At 38.0% G+C, this 22,450-nt stretch overlaps 1 protein-coding gene and 1 pseudogene across 1 annotated transcript in view; both read right to left on the bottom strand.

The window, feature by feature from the left end:
• The window catches only part of XKR4 (XK related 4), a 436,625-nt gene that overhangs the window by 293,372 nt on the left and 120,803 nt on the right, over window positions 1–22,450 (bottom strand). The window lies entirely within an intron of this gene.
• LOC143686245 (enolase-phosphatase E1 pseudogene) lies at window positions 5,319–6,665 on the bottom strand (annotated as a pseudogene).

Here is a 22,450-nt window from a genome sequence, read left to right as displayed (position 1 = left end):
GTGGATACTGCAAAGCCAGGAAAACCATTTTCCTACAGGAAATGGGAATCCTGGAACAATGTCCCCTTGGTTGTGACCATCCTGAGCAGCAGGGCAAACACCTGGTCTGTTATATATGGAGGAGAGATATAACCACACCCTGTTACCAGGAGATTGAGTGGCTGCCAAAGAAAGGGAAGGAGCTCTGCTCAGATCTCACTGGGTAAAATACAGACTTAGGAAAAGGGTTTCTTTGGCTTCTTGAAAGCCAAAGTAATTACTGTCATTTAATTCCTTTTGTATTTTGCTACACTTCCATAGAGGTTAGATTGACATAATTCAACTGTGACCCAGATTCATAAAACTCATTGTCTGCTTATCTGGAATAATTTTTTTGTGATTTTTTTACTCATGGGTGGACAAGCAAGGAAAATAAGATAAAACATGAAGACCATTTTCAGTTAATGGGGTTGGGTTCCAAGTTGGTTGGCCAGCTGCAGAAATCTTAATACTTAAAGGCAAGCTCAAATTTAATCTTCGCCAGCAATAATGGCCAAAACATCTGATCCAGTGAGAGAGTAGGGAGGTACAACAGGTTTCTCTTGGACCATAGGTAATGAGAAGTCTGTCCATGGTGGACTTTTAGCAATAATAGCATTTACCATTGACTTAGAGTTTACTCTCTGCAGGCACTGTCTTAAGTACTCTACATTTAATCCTCTTAAGAGTCCTCTAAAATATGACCCTTATTTTAAAGATTATGATTAATGATTAAAGGTGAGATTAAGTAATCAGATCAAGATCACCCAGTTACTAAAGCTGGAATCAGGATCTGTAGTAGAGAATGGAGGCCACAGAATAAAGATGGCGAAACATAGAAGGTGGTTAGAGCCCAAAATGAAGCTGGCTGAGGTTTAGGAGAGAAAACATGTAGGGTTCAGTGGGAAAGGCCCGTGGAACTCATCCTAGTCACATGGGAACCATCCACACTGATAACACAAAGCCGGGTTTGACTGGCATGGCTCAGGAATGATAAATTTGGGACATAAAACCAGTTGGTGCTGAAGCAAATAGACACCGGCTGATACATTCATCTAAGCTTCTTCTTCTTTTTTTTTGTTGTTAACAAAATTAAAGATTTATGATTACTTTCATTAGCTCTGAAGTATTTGCATAGGATATTTAATGTCTAAAAAAGACTCATGTGCATCCTTTCCCCTGTGGTATATAACTGAGCATTTTCTGATCCTGTCTTTACTGCATTTAATCAATTGTTTATTCTATTCATTTGATTACACAAGCCAAGATTTGAAATTGTTAGTCTCCCATGTGGTTATAAATTTTGATCTAACAAATTAAGAACCCAGTCATCTGGAGGGAAAGATAGACGTCAAATTAGATGCACATACTGTGAACAGATTCTAGGACTTGCTATTTAGGAACTGGATTTGCCATGGGCACATAAAACTAAAGCATTTTATGGGAGGATATTGTTTTAGTCAGCCAGGAATGCTATAACAAACACTACACATTGGTTGGCTTGGGTACAGGAATTTATTTGCTCATAGTCTTGGGAGCCAGGAGTCCAAAATTAAGGGGGTTGTAAAGCATGGTTTCTCCAAAACCTGTAGCATTCTATAAAACCTCTATCATGTGGCACTCTTTCTTTCTCTTTGTGTCTGCTCTTCTGGTTTCCACTGGCTTGTGACTTCTACTTCCATGTCCTATTTCCTTTGCTTATAAAGGCTTCAGCCATATTGGATTAAGACTCACCGTCATTCAGTTTGTCCACGCTTTAATGAATAACAGTGTCTTCAAAGACCATGCTTACAAATGGCTTCAAAGCCACAGGACCAGGGCTTGGGATCTAAGCCTGCCTTTTGTGGTAGACAACTCAATATCCAGCAGATATGGTCTCATTCATATTAGGAAAATTCCTAATTTTAGCAATGCTTATCTGTTGCTTGCACATTAATGTCAAGATTTGAATTTCTGTAATTATCAGGAATGTTATAAGATTGCAATGAAATAAATTAATTCATTAAACTATTCATTCAAAACACATTGTGCTAGGCATGGGACAATGTAATGAGAATAAAAAGTAGAAAATGTGATCTCAGTCTTGGAGAGCTCAGGGCCCTATGAAGATTTAAGGGGGATGTGTAAGAAAAAATTCAGAGGAGTAACCGAAAGGGAGCTTCCAATGCTTCACTTTCTTAAAGTTTCCACAGACAAAAAGATATAAAAAGATCTAGCTCTATTTCTATTAATAGAGTGAGGAAATAAGGATATAAGGAAGCAAAAGTTTATAGAACAGCTTACATTCCTATAAGCCTTGGGTTTGGCTTTTGAAAAGTAATATTTATTCTAGCTGGCGTTAGTACTCAGGTGTTTGACTCTGAGAAAGGGTTGTTGTTTGGCCAAGACTGGGGTCCTGGCATTTCCTTGATTCATCAGAAACTGACTGAAGAGAGGGCATCATTCATTATGCAGAGATACAACATACACATTTTCAAAGTCTGCCACAAGAGTTGAAGCATTTTAGTTCTCAGAGCCCCTTGGTAAGCAGATCAAACTGAGAAAGTTTGAACAGATGGAAGACAAACAGCATCCACTTCCAGCAGTCCGCTTTGGCCTGACATGCTCCTGTACAGGGCAGAGTTATAGAGGACTGCATAATCCAAGGCATCAGGGAGCATTTGCCAGGAATGAGGCACTCTCAGCCTGAGCTGCAAGATCCAGAGTGAAGTGGGAAGAGCAGATGCTGAATGGGAAAGGGAACAAAGATGCACGGCAGGACCATGAAGGAATCAGCCATCATTTACTATTTAAGGGTCCGCCAAGCAACTGTGATTTTGTCAGGTACCTTTGCTTTTAGTGCCATTTCCCATAATTACTTAGAGATGATGGGAACTGACCACCTGATTGCTTGGGGAATGGTTCACGGAAGTCCACATTCTACCAAGGCATACATGACTCTCCTTTGTAGGTTTCATGCCGAAATTCTAAAGAAGAAAAAAAAATTCCTTCCAGAATTTGGCAGGTGGATCTAAAATTTTGCTGGCTGGATCTAACAATCTTTAACATGGGCAGGCACCAGGAATCGAACCCAGGTCCTCTGGCATGGCAGGCACGCATTCTTGCCTGCTGAGCCACCATGGCCCACCTTGGATCTAACAATCTTTAAAGCTATTAAATCTCTTTCTGAACCTGGAGGGTTTGCATTGTCTGTTCTAGTGTGTATGTCCCAGATGTTAGAACAATTTCTACTGAACAAGAACAGCTCCTCAATAAACCAAATAATGATTCTGAGAAGATGAGAAGGATTTATCTTTTTTGCAGAAAGGTAACATCTCAAAAATTGCAAAATCATTATCTATTGTTTGTTCAAATTTATATCTACTTCAAAGGATTCTATAACTGTGTGATAAAGGTACTGAGTGACTAGAAATTGAAATGTTCTGCATAAAGGTTTATATCATGAAGAAAAACAAGATCTAGGGGACTTTCAGTAAAGGAATGATTTTGATATCAGTTTTCAAGAAATGATAAAACTTCCTATAATTATAACTTGAAAGGGATTGGTTACAATGGTTTTGATGCTTGTTTTTACCATTTTAGTTTAATTATGATAGTGATTTTCTTTTCATTTTTATCACTCAAGATCTGTACAGAACAAACATATATGTCTTCTGATACATGGATAACATCCATCTAAATTTTGGTTCATGTCACATTACACCATGTTTAATAAGGTATTTCATTTCTGAATGAAAGCAAATTGAAAGTCTTCCTCTTCTTAGGGAAAAATGTCCTTTACTTTTAAAGTATGATAATGTTTACCACATAACATTTAATTATTAATTATTACTATTAATTACTATTCATCACTTGTTACAAAAAATAGATTTTTGGGCAAAATGTATAAAAATTCTTCTAAGGTCTGAGAGACCACCTGCTGTAGTGTAAAAGCCCAATAGATCTGAGCTCAAGTCTTACTTTACCATTTTAGAGCTATGTGACATGGTACAGATAATTAAAACTTTCTTTGCTTCAGTTTTCTCATTTCTAAAATAAGGAAAATAGTACAAAATTTACTGGTTCTTGTGAGGAGTAAATAAATTAATATCTTTCCAATGCCGATCCACAGTTCCCCCTTTCCAGCTCCTATTACCTTTAGTGAGAAAAAGCTTTGAATACATCTGGTGAAGAATGAAGGGATAGCAGCATGGGAAAGAATTGGAAAAGATCATCTATTATGATTTTTGTGTTTTGCTTTTTTATTACTCAAGATCTAAATCGAACATAGTCTTCTTGCATGTTTATCTCTGCTCCTATCACTTTGCCTCCCACCAGAGGTAATTACTCTCCTAAAATTTGTGTTTATTGTTTCCTGTTTTTTAAAAACACTCTTTGTCTCTCTCTTTTATGCAGCTTGGAAGCTGTTATGTGCCCCATAAAAGGCCATGTTTTCTTAATCCACACTGTAGGGGCAGATCTATTGTGGGGGGTGGGGGGGTGGACCTTTTGGTTGGATTGTTTCCATGGAGATGTAACCCAGCTCATTCAAAGTGGGTCTCAATTCCTTCGCCGGAGTCCTTTATGAGAGGATAAAAGTCAGATAAAACTAAGAGAGTGCTCAGAGAAGCTAAGGCAGAAACACCCCAGGAGAAACAAGCAGGGACTCACAGAAGCCAAGAGACATTTTGGAGAGAAGAACTAGCAGATGCTGCCGTGTGATTTCCCGTGTGACAGAGAAACCCTGGATGCCAGCAGCCTTTCCTAAGAGAAGGTATCTTCCTCCTCATGCCTTAATTTGGACATTTTCATGTCTGTAGAACTGTAAATTTTTAACCTAATAAATTTCCATTGAAAAAGTTAACCCATTTCTGGTATATTGCATTCTGGAAGCTTTAGTGAACAAACACCATCTATTATTCATCTGATATCTCTCTAGTCATCTCATCTCTTTTATCTATCTATCTATCTATCTATCTATCTATCTATCTATCTATCTATCTATCTATCTATCTACCTATCTATCCATCCACCTTATATAGTTTTGCCCTGTGTACTTTTTTTTGAAGAAAATGTTTTTATTAATCACAACATGAAATTGACATGACATTCCATTAGAATTGAACAAGGATAAATAATGCTATTACAGTTCTCCTATCCTCTTCAGAGGAAAATATTACATGTTAGAGCTCTTACTGACTTTATGGACTGATTTCAGTAAAACCATTTTTTTTTAAGCATAGAGCAATTAACATATATCTTCAAACTGTGCTAAGTAGTTAGAAAGGTAACTACAAAATCTTTAATAACTGTAGGATTAGCACTGTTTTGTTAAACATTAACAAATATTAGCAGTTATATCAATGCACCTTTTTCACTGGTAAAGCAACTGCTTGCTGTGGGTGCCATGATGAATAGTAAGTATCTCCTTAAGTAACAAATACTTGATTGATCAAGATTGAAGTGAGTTTTTGTTCCCAATTTTGCTATCTTTTGGAGCAGAAGCAAATATCTTTGTCTTGTGAACACAGAGAGGCAAATATTGTAAAATACAGCTCTTGTAATCTTCAGACAACTAGGTCAACAATTAAATGGGGCAATAGATTATTTTTAGGAATAATTCTTTGAATTTTTAAAATAACAAGGCTTCTGAGTAACTTCTCAAAATTAGCTTTCCATTTTGGTACATGACCTGATAAACTTAACACATTTGGTCTGTATTTTTTTTATCTGTGTTTTAGTAATTTCTTCTATCCACTACACTTTGACTTTAATAAGGGTTAGAGTTGTGGTTTCAAACAATTTCTACATATAATACATCTTTAAATAAGCTTTCATTTCAATGAATTGAGGTCTTTTTCACTGACATGGAAGGTATTCTGAGCATACACATACATAATGTGTGTCTATATATGTATTTTTTTTTAAGTTTTTAAGTTTCGTTTACCATTAAAATAAAACCAGACTATAGGGACAACTCTGTAAACAGTGAGAAACCTTCTCTAGGTTGAGGAAGGCAGGTACAGTTCATTGAAGGATGTGATGAGGCTGTAGTGTCTTTTCATCATCGGTTAATCCTGCGTTGCCAGGTCTCACCACTACAGCTACATGCACGTCCGCTTTCTCAGCAGCACTGGCCTCTAGAATAACGTCTGTCAGAAACAGGATGTTGTTGGTTGAACACCCAATACTGTCTGCAATCTTTCGGTAACTCTCACTCTCTACTTTTTGTCCAATCTTGGTATCAAAGTGACCATCAACAAGTCTGCTTTCATGCGTCCAGCTATGAATGCTGCCCTCCACATGTGGCCCTGAAGCTGCTTCAATGCTGCAGTCTTTCGGTCCTGAGACATCTGCCAGCATATCTACCACAGCTTGGATCATCTGTTGCAGGTCATCCACTCCATTTCCAGAAACTTCAGCCTGTTTCCTCAAAAGATTGACGTCCTGCTGGCACTCCTCTTCTTCCCAATGTGTTTGCAGATACTCTTTAACATTTTCTTGGATATAAGGAAATAAAATATCCTTCGATATCTAACAGGATCGCAGTGACTTCGGCGGGCACCGAAAGCACGACCATTTCCCTGCCGGATGCTACTACGGTTTCGGCCTAGCGATAGGGAGGGCGAAAGGTGGCGGTGGTGGTAGCGGCGGCTGCTCCCCCAAAACCGACCCGGGCTTCCGACAGTCCAGCAAGCACCCCGAAGCCTGCAACTGCGCGTGGAGAAGAGGCCACCTCCTCGGACCTGGAAGTGGGGAACGAACTGCACAGAATTCCCAACTCGCGGGCTGTTCAGGGAAGGAGGCCGAGAACCTGCCCTGTGTACTTTTAATTCTATAAGGCTATCACACTTATAGAGACATCTGAAACTGACTTGTATCTACAATGCATTACATTGTGTATAGTTATAGATGATATATTTTTACCACTGAGTAACATCCCATTATTGGAATATACTACAAAGGTGCAAGAACATCTCTGGATTATATACTTCAGAATGGAATGGCTAGGTCCATGTGTTCACTTTTATAAGATAATGACAACTTATTTTCTTCTAATCTATTGGCACAATTTTCCTCCCCACTTGCAGTAAGTAGGAGATCCTATGGCATCAAATATCCTCCAATGTCCTGTATTAACAGCCTTCTTAATTTTTGCCAATCTGGAGTGAAACGGTAGCACTTGGTAGTTTTAATCTAAATTTCCTAGATTACTAATACTGTTTAGCATACTTTCATATATGTATTAATTATTTATTTACCCGATCAGTGAAAGGACTGTTCATGTTTTTTGTGCATGTTCCTTTGGGATATTTTGTCAAAGGCATTTATTTCTTTGCAGTTCTACTATTTTATTGTTTATATACATTGCAAATATCTTATTTCAAATCAGGGCTTACTTTTCTTTTTCCTTTTCCTTTATGGTGATTTTGATGAACAGAACTTCTTAATTTTAATGTTGTTGAACTCATAAATCTTTTACAGCTATTGCATTTTATTGCTTTGTTTTAAAAAAAATATTTCCCTGCCCTGAGTTCATAAAGCATTTCCAGATGCTTGTGGTGGCTTGAAGCTATGAACTCCAGAAAAACATGTTCTTAATCTTAACCCATTCCTGTGCGTGTGAACCCATTGTAAACAGGACCTTCAGATGAGGTTACTTCAGCTAAGGTGTGGCCAAGTGAATCAGAATGGGTATTAATCTTATTACTGGAGTCCTTTATAAGTAGAATGAAATTTAAACACATAGAGGGAAAATCACAGGAAAAAGCTGGAAGTCCATGGAACCCAAGTGTGCTGGTAGAAAAGGATTCTGTACCCTAGAAAGCCATATTTTAATATTGATCCAATCTTGTGGGAGCAACTGTTTCTTTTAATCCCTATTCAATAATGTAGATTGGAAAGTTTTGATTAGATTATTGCCACAGAGTTGTGACACACCCAATTGAGGGTATTAACTTTTTGATTAGATGGAGATGTGACTCCACCCATTCCAGGTGGGTCTTGATTAGTTTACTAGAATCCTTTAAAAGAGGAAACATATTGGAGCATCATGACAGCATGATGAGATGCCATGAGAACCACAGAGCCCAGGCGGCCGGAGAGCTTTGGAGTTGAAGAAGGAATATGCCCCTGGGGAGCTTCATGAAACAAGTCCGGAGAGAAAGCTAGCTGATGTTATCATGTTCACCATGTGCCTTCCCAGTTGAGAGAGAAACCCTGAACTTCATCGGCCTTCTTGAACCAAGGTATCTTTCCCTGGATGCCTTAGATTGGACATTTCTATAGCTTTTCTTTAATTGGGGCATTTTTACAGCCTTAGAACTGTAAACTTGCAACTTAATAAATTCTCCTTTTGTAAAAGCTGTTCCATTTCTGGTATATCGCATTCTGGCAGCTAGCAAGCTACAACATCAGGGGAGCCAGTAGAGGCTGCCATGAACACTGCCACATAAAAAGCTAAGGATCACCAGTAGCCAGCCCCAGGGCACCAGTCTTTTGGGCAAAAGCATCGACTTGATGATGTGTTTTAGACTTCTCCTAGCCTCAAGACCATGAATTAATAAATTCCCATTCTTTTTAAGCCAACCCACTGTTTGGTATTTGTTTAGGAAACTGAAAACAATGCCTACAATTTTTGCCTTTAATATTTAAGCCTTTAATCCAAGTGGAATTTATATGTGTGTATAGAAGGAGGTAGGATAGGGTTTCATGTTTTCATATTCATAAGCAATTGACCCAGAATGATTATTGAAGTTAATCCCATCCAGTTATTTATAACACCCCTGAATCATAATCAAGCAACCAGAAATATGTAGGTATGATTCTAAGCATTCAATTGTATTAGGCTGGTCAATTTTTTGGTCTCTACACCAACACTACACTTCCTTGATTAGTATGCCTGTGTTATAGGTCTTGATATCATGTCTTTGTCACTTAATTTACTTCTTTAGGAGACTTTTGGCTATACTTTCTCCTTTACCCTTCCATACATTGCAATGCCCTTCATATACTTTAGAATCACTTTGTCAATTTTTTGTGAAAATACTCTATGTATTTTTTTGGTATGTTGTATGGTGGGGGTCACATTTCATTCTTTTTTCATGTGAGTGTCCCATTATTGCATCTCCATTTATTGAATTTCTGTTTGATTGGATTTTTGTTTGTTTGCTTGCCTCTTTGTTTGTTTTGGGGAAGTGCATGGGCTGGGAATGAAACTTTGGTCTCCCACATGGCAGGTGAGAATTCTTCCACTGAACTATCTGTGTATCCCCTCTACGTATTTTTATTTTACTTTCCTTGATCACTTTGTAGAGATTAATACTTAGAGAATTGGTAATGCATGATTTGTAAACTTTTTATCCATGAACATGGTATATCTCTCCACTTAATAGTTCCCCTTCAGAAACTTTTCTGACACTTGTAAACTCTTTCCATGTAGGTCTTTCTCATTTTTGTCATATGTGTTTTCTTTGGTAATTTTTATGTTTATGTTCTACTGTAAATAGTTTCTATTTCTTTTTTGGACTTTCCAATGAGGACAATCATGCCACTTATAAGAAAACAGTTTAGTTTCTTCCTTTTCAAGCCTCATAATTATTTTTGGTGTTTTACTGCATTAGTCAGTGACTCAAAAGCAATGCTAAATGAAGTTGGCAAAAGTGTGCATTTTTCACTTGCTTTTGATTTTAAAGGGAATCCTTGTAATATGTTACTACTAAGAATAATGTGTGCTAAGGTCTTTTGGTAGATAGACTTCATCAGTTAAAAGAAATATGTACTTGTTCTCATTGTCCATGACTTTTTTTTTTAATCACAATTGTTGAATGTTATCGATGATGACTATGTTGTTTTTAATAAACTTATTATTGTTTCTTGTTCTCATTGTCCATGACTTTTTTTTTAAAAAATCATAATTGTTGAATGTTATCAATGATGACTATGTTGTTTTTAACTCTTTTAATTTATTTTTATGGTGAATTACATTTGTAAGGTATTTAACGTTATGCCATCCTGTACTCTTGAAAAATCTCATTTGATCACTATTGGACTCAGTTCACTAGTATTTTGCGTGGTAATTTTACTTCTGCACTTCTGAGTGGGATTGGGCTCTAATTTTTCTTTCTTAGACTGATCTTGTCTAGTTTCAGTATCATATTGGTGGGAGTTTTATATTTTGGAAAAGTTTTTTCAGGTTGAAATAATTCTGAACTGCTTAATCTGGAAAGAAAAATACTTTATTATATTATGTATAGCTGAGGACTTAGTTGGAGCAGATTAAATCATGTGGTTCGTATTAGAACAAGTTAAGGCTTCAATAATGAGTTCTAAATATTTTGCCCTAATGTAGTAGGAGATGAATGAGGAGCTCAGATCTATCCCCTGTGATACTTCTCACCAGCTGACTGAAGGGTATGAAAAAAACAAACTTGGCCTGAGTTTAGGAACTGTTTTTATAGCATACTGTAAATCTAAGTCAGTTTAACAGGTGTACTATAAACATGTTTTAGGATGCACAATACAGAAGATATTAACTGACAGTAGAATTTCAATTTATTGTTTATGTTGCTAAAGAAATATAGCCTGGGGAAATAATTCTGGTCTATTTTTTCTTTTATGTAGAGATTTAAAATATGTACATTTCATAAATCAAAATTTCCTCTGACATCAATTTAGAATCCTTATTCAATAAATGTTTTACTTTGTTTTGTTCTGTTTTGCTGCTGGTGCCTTGGATGAACCCTTTTACAAAGTTAAATGCAAAAATAGTTCCTCTCACTGTCCCTTCTCCCTTCAATTATCTGCAGATAAGTAAGGAACTCAGAGCCCTGCCACTCTGTCCACCCCATCCTCTGACTAGAAAATTACCCTGCAGACTACCACAGTCATCAAAATTGAGCAGGCTATGCATCAGGCATGGCTATACACTGTATTATTTCATCTCAGTGGTCAAAGAAGCACAAACTCTGGTGAAGGAGGCAAAATGATGTTCAAGTCCTTTCACAGGGAATTTTCCGATATACCTGTCTTACTGGTAATTATTAAAAGATGGAGAGGCTTAGCTTAATAATTGAAATATAAAATCATTTAGTAAAGAGCTAAATTGGGCAGTGAGCCTAGATGGAAACATTAGTTCTCTCTTCCTCCCCTAGAATACTTTTAGTATATGCCTTTCAGGAGTGGGGTGAAAGCACATCTTGTCTGCACAATATTCATTTTGACTCAATATTTGGTTTAATGGACCTAATGAACCACTCTCCAAACCTAAAGGGATGCGAAATCTCAAGTTCGAAGAGATGGAAGAGCTTGCCTAAATGACCCTATGGTGTTTTAAAAGAAAAGCCACCACAACTCAATATTTTGGTGATGACTGTATGGTCCAGGTAAAGTAACAAACCAAATAATGATCAGGCATACATGACCCATGACAGCTGAGTATTTGAGACAAATTCACTTTTTCATTCATCTATTTATTCTTCATCAGCATTCAATAAATACTGCGGTTAGGGTCTTGACTTGGGCATTAGGAAACATTAACAAAATAGTCCATTAAATCAGCATCTACTAAGTATCTATTAAATACAAAGTACTATATTAAATACTGTGAAATATGTGAAGTGAGGCAGCATCACTGCCTTGCTTGGGCTTAGAAACAGTATTGCCCTCAAGATGTTTACAATGTAACATTTTTGTTTACCATACACATATGAAAACTTTAAAAATTAATTGAATCATGTCTTTCATTACCTAAATGTCTGAGCAGATTCCATATTAATAAACTTTTATTAACACAACTCTGTTCACCGACTCAGCAAATACATGTAGAACATTCTCTTGCACAAAAGAAACCCTGTAGCCAAGGAAAATGTATGACAGTGCTACATGGGGTGTCTTCCCAAGGCGTGATTTCACTACTGAGTGAAAGGCAGGGAGGTTCTGGATGGATGAGCTATTTATCAGCTCAGACCTCAGTGAGGCAGTGACTCCACCAAGTGATGTTTAAAATGCTCCTTCACTGACACATCCCATAGATCGCACTCTGTCCGAAAAGACAGTGCAGCAAAGGATATGGCAGACTGGTGCACCAGAAGAGAACTTGGATTAGTGAAAGCTGCCAGGCCAAGCACACAGCCTGCTGTGAGCATGCAGCAGTCATTCCAGTGTGGGATGTGGGGGCAGGCAGCCAGCATCGAGCAAAATAATGTGGAAGAAGCAAATGCCCACAGGGAGCATTTGACAAGGACTACCTCAAAGAAGCAAAGATAAAGAACTATCTCCTAATAGCAACCAAGACTCTGGTTCAAGAAAATGAAAAATCCCAACTCAGACTACGGCGACAAGAATACAGTTGGATACTCAGAAAAGAATCAGGAAAACTTGGACAGAAGTTATCAATTTCTACTGAGAAAGAACTAGACATTTTCTATCCAAACTCTATTGGATATTCTTTCACGTTCTGTATGTATTTTTACTCTTAATTAACAATGTATAATAAATCGTGAACAAGTCTCAGCCTGCAGTATGCAATTATTTTGAAAAATTATTTTTTGATTTTCTAAAATTCTTTAATGAAGGACCTGTTTAAAGTATTGTTATAAGCTGATGGAAGACGCGGTTAAGCACTACCAGAAAATTTGGTCAAGAATCTGGTGCTGAGAATGGAGAAAAACCAGTAAAGTGTCGCTCCTCATTGACTGTAACTTTCATAAAATTTACCTCCTATTTCGTGAATTGGGTTTATATTAGCCTCTGGATTATTAAGGTAAACAGCAAGGTAATGAAGAATCCTTATGGGAAACTCTCTTTTCTCGAATATAACTGAAACCAATGGCTTATTTAATGGAGCAAGATATGCTTCAGGCATGGCTACGCACAGTATTATTTCATCTCAGTGGTCAAAGAAGCACAAACTCTTGTGATAGAGGCAAAATGACGTTCAAATTCTTTCACAGGGAATTTTCTAATATACCTGTCTTACTGGTAATTACTAAAAGATGGAGAGGCTTAGCTTAATAATTGAAATATAAAATCATTTAGTAAAGCACTAACTTGGGCAGTGAGCCTAGATGGAAACATTAGTTCTCTCTTCCTCCCCTAGAATACTTTTAGTATACGCCTTTCAGGAGTGGGGTGAAAGCACATCTGTCTGCACAATATTCATTTTGACACAATACTTGGTTTAATTAACCTAATGAACCACTCTCCAAACCCAATCTAGGGTAAGAAAATCTCAACTTTTTCTCTTTGAAATAGATACATAAAGAACAAGATGGTAATGCCTAAAGCTTCAGCATGATTAAACATAAGCATACTGTGAATAATGTTATATGTTTTAGGGCCTGCTAATTAAGTTGTCTCTAACTAATTAATAATTTAAGAACCCATACGATGTCCTCAAAAATCTCCAGCTTTACTTCCTCTTATTAATTATTTATAAACCCACCATTTTATGTGTGGAAGAGAGACAAAAAACATGCAAAAGCTCTGACGATTGTCATAGACAGTGATTAAATTCATATTAATTCTTTGATAAATTCAAGCTTATCAAAAAAGGAGAAATGCCTAATAAAAGACCATAAGAAAATATCAGAGGGTGTGAAAAGTAAGACTCTAGAAGGTATGGAATCGAAGCTTCTTGGTCTGAGCTCCTTTGGGTGAATCACTAGATCTTTCCATAATTAGATTTGAAAAAAAATGTTCTCAAAGATCCTGTATTCACATCCAAAATATTTGGGACTTGTGTCTGGGAAAAGAAATAAAGGCTCAAAATCAGAAAAATATGCATGGACTTGGTACTGCCCTGACATTTAACTCTTGCTCAGCAGATCTGTAGGGACCTAAGGTACTCCTGGCCCTCTGGCTGGGAAAAGGCCCTCTTGGGCTGGTGGATGCAGCCCAGGTGTATGTGTGTGAAGAGAGGAAGGAGGCACCCTACAGCTTGCCAGAGCAGACTTGTCCAGCAACACGCAGTGGTTGTCACAGCCTGTCTCCTTCACAAGCCACACTCCTGCTTCCTCAAACCCTTGGGACTCTAGGCTATATGACAGCCTCCTGAGATAAACCGAGCTCCCCACAGCCTGTGTGTCTGCTGAGCTCTGAAAGAACTCTGGAAACCCTACGTTTATTTTTGCTGTCACCCTGTACCTATCTTCCCCAAAAAGCACCTAAAAAAAGATATTTGAACAGGACAGGGATGGAGGCAGCAGAGGGTAGTTTCTTGAGCTAGAGCACTTGGGTTCCAATCCCAGATCCACCCCTAACTACTGTGAGATCCTAAATAACTAGCAGATTCACTGATCTTTCTCTGCCAAGTCTTCTGCTCATCTGCAAAATAAAAATGACGACAGCAACGCTTTGCAGGGTGTTCATGGGGATTAAAAGTGTTCATTGCGTGAAGCAGTGGGAGCAGAGCCTCTCATCTGGGGAGGAAAAGGGAGAAAGACAATAATTTATATTGACCTGTTTTATCTCTTTTCTCACCACTTTCTCCCCCAAACTGAACTCCTCCCCCAAACTGAAAATGCCTTAAGTGGGAAGGAGCTGTCCTGACAAGGGTTCTTTATAATCAGGACTCTGGCCTGCAAAGCTCTCTTCTTGGGCAAGGTCAGAATTTATTGACTTGGATTGACCTTCCCGAGGTTACAAAGCTGATTACTGCAAAGCCACATCTAGAAACCTGGTTGCCTATAAGCAAAGGAGGATCTCTTAGAAGATATTACCTTGAAACACGAGAGGAGGGAAAAAAACAAGAAAGTCAATAACAGCAGACTGCAGACTATATGGCAAAAATTCTCTCATCCCTTCATCCTCTACTTTCAGTCTGTGGTAAATCCACCAGAAGGATCATGTTACTTATGGACGAGCAGCTTGCTTATCCACATATATCAATACAGGCTAGAATTTGGGGAGGAGGAAAGAAGGGTTTCCTACATGATGTGGTTTTAATATTACTTTTACAAGAGAAAATACACAATAGCAACATGCATCATTGCTTATCTAAAATAGCATACTTAGAAATTCTCTCCTCTAGCTTAAAGGTGTCTTCTTGAGTGCTAAGAGGTATACTGGGGAAAATACCAAATAGGAGGAGTTTCAATCATAGCTCTGCAACTGTGTGTGTCATAGAACAAGCTGATCTGTTTCCATGGGCTCAAGATTCCTCAAACTCAAAAACAGCAGCATTAGATCAGAAAGATGCCTAAAGACCACAGACTTCCAGAACTCTGCTGAAATAAAAAGGCAGCATGAAGTTCACAGGGAAAACTATGGATCAAAACTGTGTGATGTCTTTTCCCAAACGGAGGTTTGACAGGGAAAGTGAGGAAGAAGAGAGAGCCAGAGGAACTTGGGGTCAGAGCCACAGGGGATGGGTCTAGATACTGTAGGATAAACCTCACTGGTTTCCTTAGGTCTAACCACACTGCTAATGTGAATTTGGTTTGTTTTCCCCTCCTGTCTTTCTCCTTCTAGCTAGTTTTCTTTTCTTATGTGGCCTGACCCACTTTATGAGGAGTGAGCGGGATCGACGTTGCACTCAGTAGGGACAGAAGATATTGTATATGTGTGCATGGGAGGGAGGGGGATTTGTGTTTTGCACGAGCATGGAAGAAGCAAAAGAAGGAAGTGTAAGGACAAGGATGATGATGGCCCATGGTGATAACTGCCACGGCAGAATCGAAATCTAACAGGGCTAACGAGAATGTCATGCAAACCTCCATGCATTCACCATCCCCAGAGAACAGAGTTAATGGGATAATTAGTGCTGGGATATTAAGGAGGAAACGTTTGGGGATGGAGAACGTGAGGTTTGCACAGCAGCCTCAAGGAGAGAAGGGTCAGGTCAGAGAAAGGGAGGGACAGGACAGTCTACATTTGTGGGAGAGGGTCTGTGCTCAACTCAGTGGAAGCGAACAAGGTACAATAGGCAAGCCCATTTTTGGAGGTCAACTTGGCCACCGGCCCTCCAACCCTGACCCCCAGGACCTGTGCATGCAAGATGTGAAATAATAACTACCAAACTTGGAGGCTGCACAGAAACTGTGTCCTTAATAAGTTAGTGAAGGCTGAACATGTGGGACTGTACCCCGCCACTAATAGCTTGGTCTCCCTTTTCCTACTCAGAACCCCTTTCAAAAAAGAATGGCAAACTTCAAATGGTATTGAAATGTTGGTAGCATGAGAGTTTTCTTCCAAGACTCTATTCCTAGTTGAAATGTGATTTGTAGGACTCATATATCTGAACATTTCCTGATTAAGCAGGTCATTTATCGGGACTAGATGCGTTTAAAAAGTTTCCATTATTCTGTTGAACCAGGCTGTCCCCAAATTCTTTCCTGCAAGTAGGGTCTGTAATCCTAAGCCTCGGTTTCTTTGCTATAATTTATGTTTTTCCTAAACTAGCTATATGGAATTTCTTTCACTACTGCAAATCTAAATCTTTATGACTGGCCATGAAAAGACTGTCTCTAAGCTTGCATTTTTTCACCAAAAACCCAACTTGACCTTTCTCCAAAATCATAAATAATTTGAAATCAAAAGTCTAATATGTGAACAATCCCACTGTTTCGTGACAATATTTACTTAGCCAGTAAATATTCTTCAGAGGTTGCAATTTTCTTTGTCATCCTTAAAGGCTTGTTGTCTAGTGCATACCAGACACTCAATAAATGCATGTGTACAAAAAAGTAAATAAGTGGTCTTTTTGTATGGTGGGCAAGGGAAAGTTTACACATTCCATATACTTTTTTATATGTCAAAAGAAGACATGCCACATAAGTTTTGTGTGGTGAGATTCTCCAGAGACAAATCACTTTACTTGAACTTCCACATCTGACAGTTTATCAAAGATAGAAATGTGATTATGGACTTACTCCTTCTTTAAAATTATTGAATAAGCCATATTACAGAAGAATCAAATGTAACCAGGTTAATTTGCTTATTTATTTTCAAAAGAAGCTGGAGAGCCACTTTTTGCCCAACATCCCCAATGATACAGCTCTGTGCTTTTTTTGTGTGTGTGTGTGTGTGTTTGATATTTTCAGTTTGTTGTGCCCTGAAGGGCATTTGTTGGCTTATTTTACAAATATTCGTTGAGAACTTCAGCATGGAAGTGGAATAAAATGGTACATTTCCTGCTTCTGAATTTGGGTTTAATTGTATAACAATGAATGCACATCAAACAATTTAAGTACTAAACAAAATAAAATGTCTGAAATTATGATATATATGTTGTATAAGACATGAGAGTTGAAAAAAAAACCAACTGGCAGTAAAATTTTTTATATTTTAAAAAATAACACTAAACTAAAAACCTGGGTTAACAGTTTTTTACTTTATTCTAAATCTAAGAAAGGGTTTTTTGTTGTTGTTGTTTGTTTTTCTTTTGTTGTTTTTGTTTTTGCTGTTGATGCTTTAGTAAATATAAAAAGAACTTAGAAATAAATGAGTGTTCTTCAATTTTTCCAGTCACATTAGCCTTGACCAGGACACTTCTAGAAAGACTTTCGGCTGTCTTCAAAGCCTGTCAGGGTGCTGATAGGAAAGTGAGTTATACCAACCCTCATGAGCCCAGGAAATACTTAACTAGGTCCACAGTTATCCACCAACCAGCTTCACATTCCATCTCCAACTCCAGCATTGGGCATGCATGTGTCTGGAATTCTTAGTTTACTTTTTAAATATTCAGATGAATCGCTGATATCTTCTCTTTTTTGTCACCTATATAATTATTAGAAACTAAGAAGTATGTGAAAAAAAAAAAAGGCATTTTTATGTTCCAGGGATGAGAAGTTACGCACATGAAATCCCAGCTCAAAAAATACTTTCCAGGAATCATCCCTTCTTTACCCCATATTATTTTCTGATCTTTCTCTACTTTCTGTGCTCTCAAGACTTACATTATTCAGCTTTTAATACCACTTCACATTGTGATTTGGTGCTTGGAACTGTGAAGTCATTTCCTGTACATCACTCTTCCAGTGAATCAAGGATTCCTGAAAAGCACGGGTTGTTTTTGTAACTTTAAAGAGGCCGTGTATCTTCAAAGCACCTAGCAAAGTACTCGTACCCAAATGTCAAATGAGTGCTTGTTAGTACATAGTTTTCAGATGGTTTAGGAAACCCTTTATGAGCCATTCCCTCTATTCCATGATTCTTAATCTTGGACATACGTTGAAATTACCTGAGGAGTTTGAAAAATAGGCATGCCTGGGTCTCATCACAAAAGATGGTGATTTAATTAGTCTGGGGATGACCTGAACACTTGGATTTTAAACATTTTCTTAGGTGTTTCTCAGTCCAGCCAAGGTTGACATACTCATCCTCAAATTTTCTTCAGAATAACAATCTGGAAGCATATTAAATAAACAGCAAATCTAGCCTAGAAATTTTCATTCAGTGGATCTGAGATGGGGTCTCCCCATGTGACCATGTGTGATTTTAACCACCAGCAATTTAGGAAAGCACAGAAGATGGTACACCCTTCTCTTGAAAGTCAACAGTTGCAGTATAACCAGCTAACACCCCTCAGTCATGTTATTCTCATCAAGACTTTGAAGAACCTTTTCCCCAAAGAAATGAAGATGCAAGGCTTGCTCAGATGCAATTGGCGGGGCAAGGAAGGCAGGGAAGGTGAAGATGACATGGAATCACAGCAACAACTTGAAAACCAAGTTACAACTTTTAGAAGCAGGGGCAACAGGTGACATGCTTTGTTACTATAGACCATGAACTACAGCATAATTAGACCATATAATCCCTCATTTTATCAACCCCCCGGGGAGCAGCTCTGCTCCACACTCCTTCCCCCCACTTTTTGCTAAGCCTAAAATTGTTTGAACTTAGTTACACATCAAACAAGCACTAGGTGAAGGAGTTTCACCAGTTGCCTCAAATACCTGTAATTTCTGGATGATCCTCCAGCTCTGGCAGGATTCAATGCATCTACCTAAAGGTGGATGGCAGATGGCTGCTGTACAGACTAGCACTGATTCTGTAAATCACCATCTCTACTGGCTGCACCATTGGAGCTGGAGAAAAAACAGTGTTTGCATGTGTATTTGGAAACAGCCTCATTTCTTTTTTCAGCTCTTCATGAATAATGATGCACTTCAGCCTGACTGTCCTTTGCATAGAAGCAAAATTAAACTCTACCTAAACTGAGGCACTGTTGCATGTGGAAAGGGTTCCAGGCAGGCTGAGATCACGGGCAGAGCCTTGGAGCTACAGGAGACTCCAGTGCCCTCTAGCCACCTTGTGCCACGAGGTGAAAATGTTGGGAAGCATCACCCAATGAGCCTTCTTATGTGTAAAATGCTGATTAAACAACCTGCGTGCGAAGCATGAAAATTGTATCACTGGTAAATAGTGACATGGTTGTTGTTAGTTTAGAATCTCTTGGAAGGCATGGAAGATGAATTCTGTGTGTGAAGGGGGTTAGAGAGGTGATGATTTCAAAGCAAGAAGTGTTTCTTATAACCCTCCTAAGACCACCTCCAATCTCCCTTGGGAAGCTTCCCGTTCCTGTTCTATAAGTCATTGTGCTTCTCCTAAGGCTGCAAGTCAGATGGCTTTAAGAACTTATCGAACCTTGGCTCTCATGGCCCAGCTGATTATATACTCACTAGCTTCTACAAGGTAATTCCAAACTATTGAGAGCCCTTCACATTTGGAACTGCTTCCCTTGTTAGGAATACTTCCCAATTAGAATCTAAATAGCTGCTGGTCCCAGTTCTTTCCTCTTCACACTATTTGCCTAAATGCGGGAGAGGGTAGAGGGAAAACTTACTCTTCTTTAATGGAGACAATATTGAGCAAAACTAGTATCAAAGCCTTTATTTTGCATATAAAGAAACCATGTCTCAGTTTCAGTAACCAATGGGTGATGTACTGCTCTAGAGAGGACAACTGATTTACTAACCCATCTCTCGAATGGTGTAGATAGAGACGCAATTAGGATAAGATATTGATTGGAAATCTTCTCCTGCTGTCAGTGTTGTATGGCAACAAAATACCATACAAGCTCAGTAAGGATCCACCAGCAATTTCAGATCTCTCTAGAGCCACGAGAAGGTTGGATTTCAATTTTGCCATGCAGTTGTCCCTCATTTCACACAGTGGAAAATTACAGAAACAGATTTAAAGCTTGTTCCTTAAATCTTATAATTTTCATGAGCCCAAATAATGCCCATGGAAATAGCAAGTTCCACTACAGACAGTATCAAAGGTGAGGCTGTAGAGAGGGCTGCTGCCTACTGCATAGAACCTATGTACTCCTGGTTGAATTGCAAAGCTTTTCTTGGGCTCAATCTCACCAGCAAAGCTATGAGAAAAATGACATATTTTTAATTATCCTAGAGTCAAGAGAAGACAGGCTATATAAATGTAATATACTATTCTTTTTTAATGTTAGGGTTAAACTAAGCTTGCATTAAAACGGCATGGGCTCTGTCACCATGCCAAGTGCTGGCGTAGAAATGTCCCAATTATGTGACAATTTTTCAGATACTTTGTCTGCTCAATTCAACTTTAGCCACAAATATTTTTGAGATCCTCTTTCTTTGTCTGCACTGTTCTGGGCTCTGCAGATAAATATTGAACAAGTAAAGAAAGTATTGATTAATCTTGATCTCTTCAAGACTTTCAACTAGGAGATATAAAGTCAACTTTGCCAACTTGATTTACTTCTCAATTCACATTTGCTTCAGTACCTCCAAGGGAGCCAAAGTATAACCTTCAAAAAAAGACAGAGTAACAGGACAAACTATAATATACAAACTTGGAGAACTGAAATTGAGAGCATGGGTTATCAGGTTGGGACCTATTGTAAAGATTCCTAGAATGTAAGCTCTTATAGAGGTCATGTTTATTCCAGAATTATAACTATTATTTCTAAATTCTGAGATGCTGAGCTATTTGTGTATAACCTGGTCATTCCCTGGAACTTTGGGTATTTGTGGGACACCTGAGAGTCAGGGCTAGGGACTTGAAGTCATGATAGCATTATACCATACAGCAACTGTTAAAAAAGCTGAAAATGTGATCAGACTTCAACTGGAGATATGAATGAAGCTGATCTGGATAGGACTAAGGTATATCAGAATACTGGGTAAAGGATGATATGGCTATATTTTAAAACTTAAACTTCTGTGTGAGACCAAAGGAAGAAATGTTTATTTGGTGCAAAATTTATATTTTTGGTAATGCATTATCTAATTTAACTTGTATCTAATTTAACTTGTATGTTTATCCGAACATGATAATTACATGGAATCTTGAATAGAGCGTGAGATCTTGCTGGTTTGTACAAGTTAATGTGATGCCCTGACACATTCCAGAGTAATTTGGCCAGAGAATGAAAAAGTATTTGCAAAGTCTTCTTGGGGGACTGGGGAGAAAGGAAGAAATATTCAACTTCCCTATCTGGGGAATTCCTGCAATTCTCACAAGTAGTGGGGACAACCAATTCAATAGATTGAGCCCTTGATCTTGGGGCTCACCCCTATGAAGCTTATTCCTGCAAAGAAGAAACTAAACCTACTTATGATTATACCTAAGAGTCACCCCCAGAGAACATCTTTTTTTCCTCAGATGTGGCCTCTCTGTCTAAGCCAACTCTGCATATGAACTCACTGCCCTCCTCCCTATGTAGGACATGACTTTCTGGGGTGTAAATCTCCCTGGCAACATGGGACATGACTCCCAGGGATGAGCCAGGACCCAGCATCAAGGGAGTGAGAAAGCCTTCTTGACCTAAAAAGAGAAGAGAGAAATGAAACAAAATAAAGTTTCAGTAGTGGAGAAATTTCAAACAGAGTTAAGAGGTTGTCCTGGAGGTTACTGTTACACATTTTATATATATATATATATATATATATATATATATATATATATATATATATATATATATATATTCCGTTTTAACTTGTGGTGTGTTGGGGTGGCTAGAGGGAAGTACCTGAAACTGTTGTATTCTAGTCGCCTTGATTTTTGAAGATGATTGTATAACTATACAGCTTTTATAGCCTCATTGTGAAAACCTTGCAGTTCACACTCCCTTTATCCAGGGTATGAACATATGAATATGAATACTAAAAAAGTAAGGAGAAAATGAATAAATAAATAAATAATGATGGGAGAATAAGAGGTAAAAAAAAATAATTCGGTAGATTGCAATACTAGTGGTGAAGGAGTAAAAGAGGAGGAGTAAGGAGTATCAGATATATGGGTTTTTTTTGTCTTTTTATTTCTTTTAATGGAGGGATGTAAATGTTCTAAAAATCATCACACTGATGAACACACATCTATGTGATGATGTTGTGAGCCCCTGATTATATACTTTAGAAGGACTGTATGGTGCATAAAGATATCTCAATACAAATATTTTAAAAACAACAACTGTAACAATAGCAATGAAAAACAAAGATTCATTATTATTTTTCTGCTGAAAAAAGTT

This window comes from Tamandua tetradactyla, chromosome 6 (assembly GCF_023851605.1).
Source record: "Tamandua tetradactyla isolate mTamTet1 chromosome 6, mTamTet1.pri, whole genome shotgun sequence".
Taxonomy (NCBI): Eukaryota; Metazoa; Chordata; class Mammalia; order Pilosa; family Myrmecophagidae; genus Tamandua; species Tamandua tetradactyla.
The sequence above is the reverse complement of the archived record's forward strand: the minus strand, read 5'-3'. Positions and strand labels throughout refer to the sequence as shown.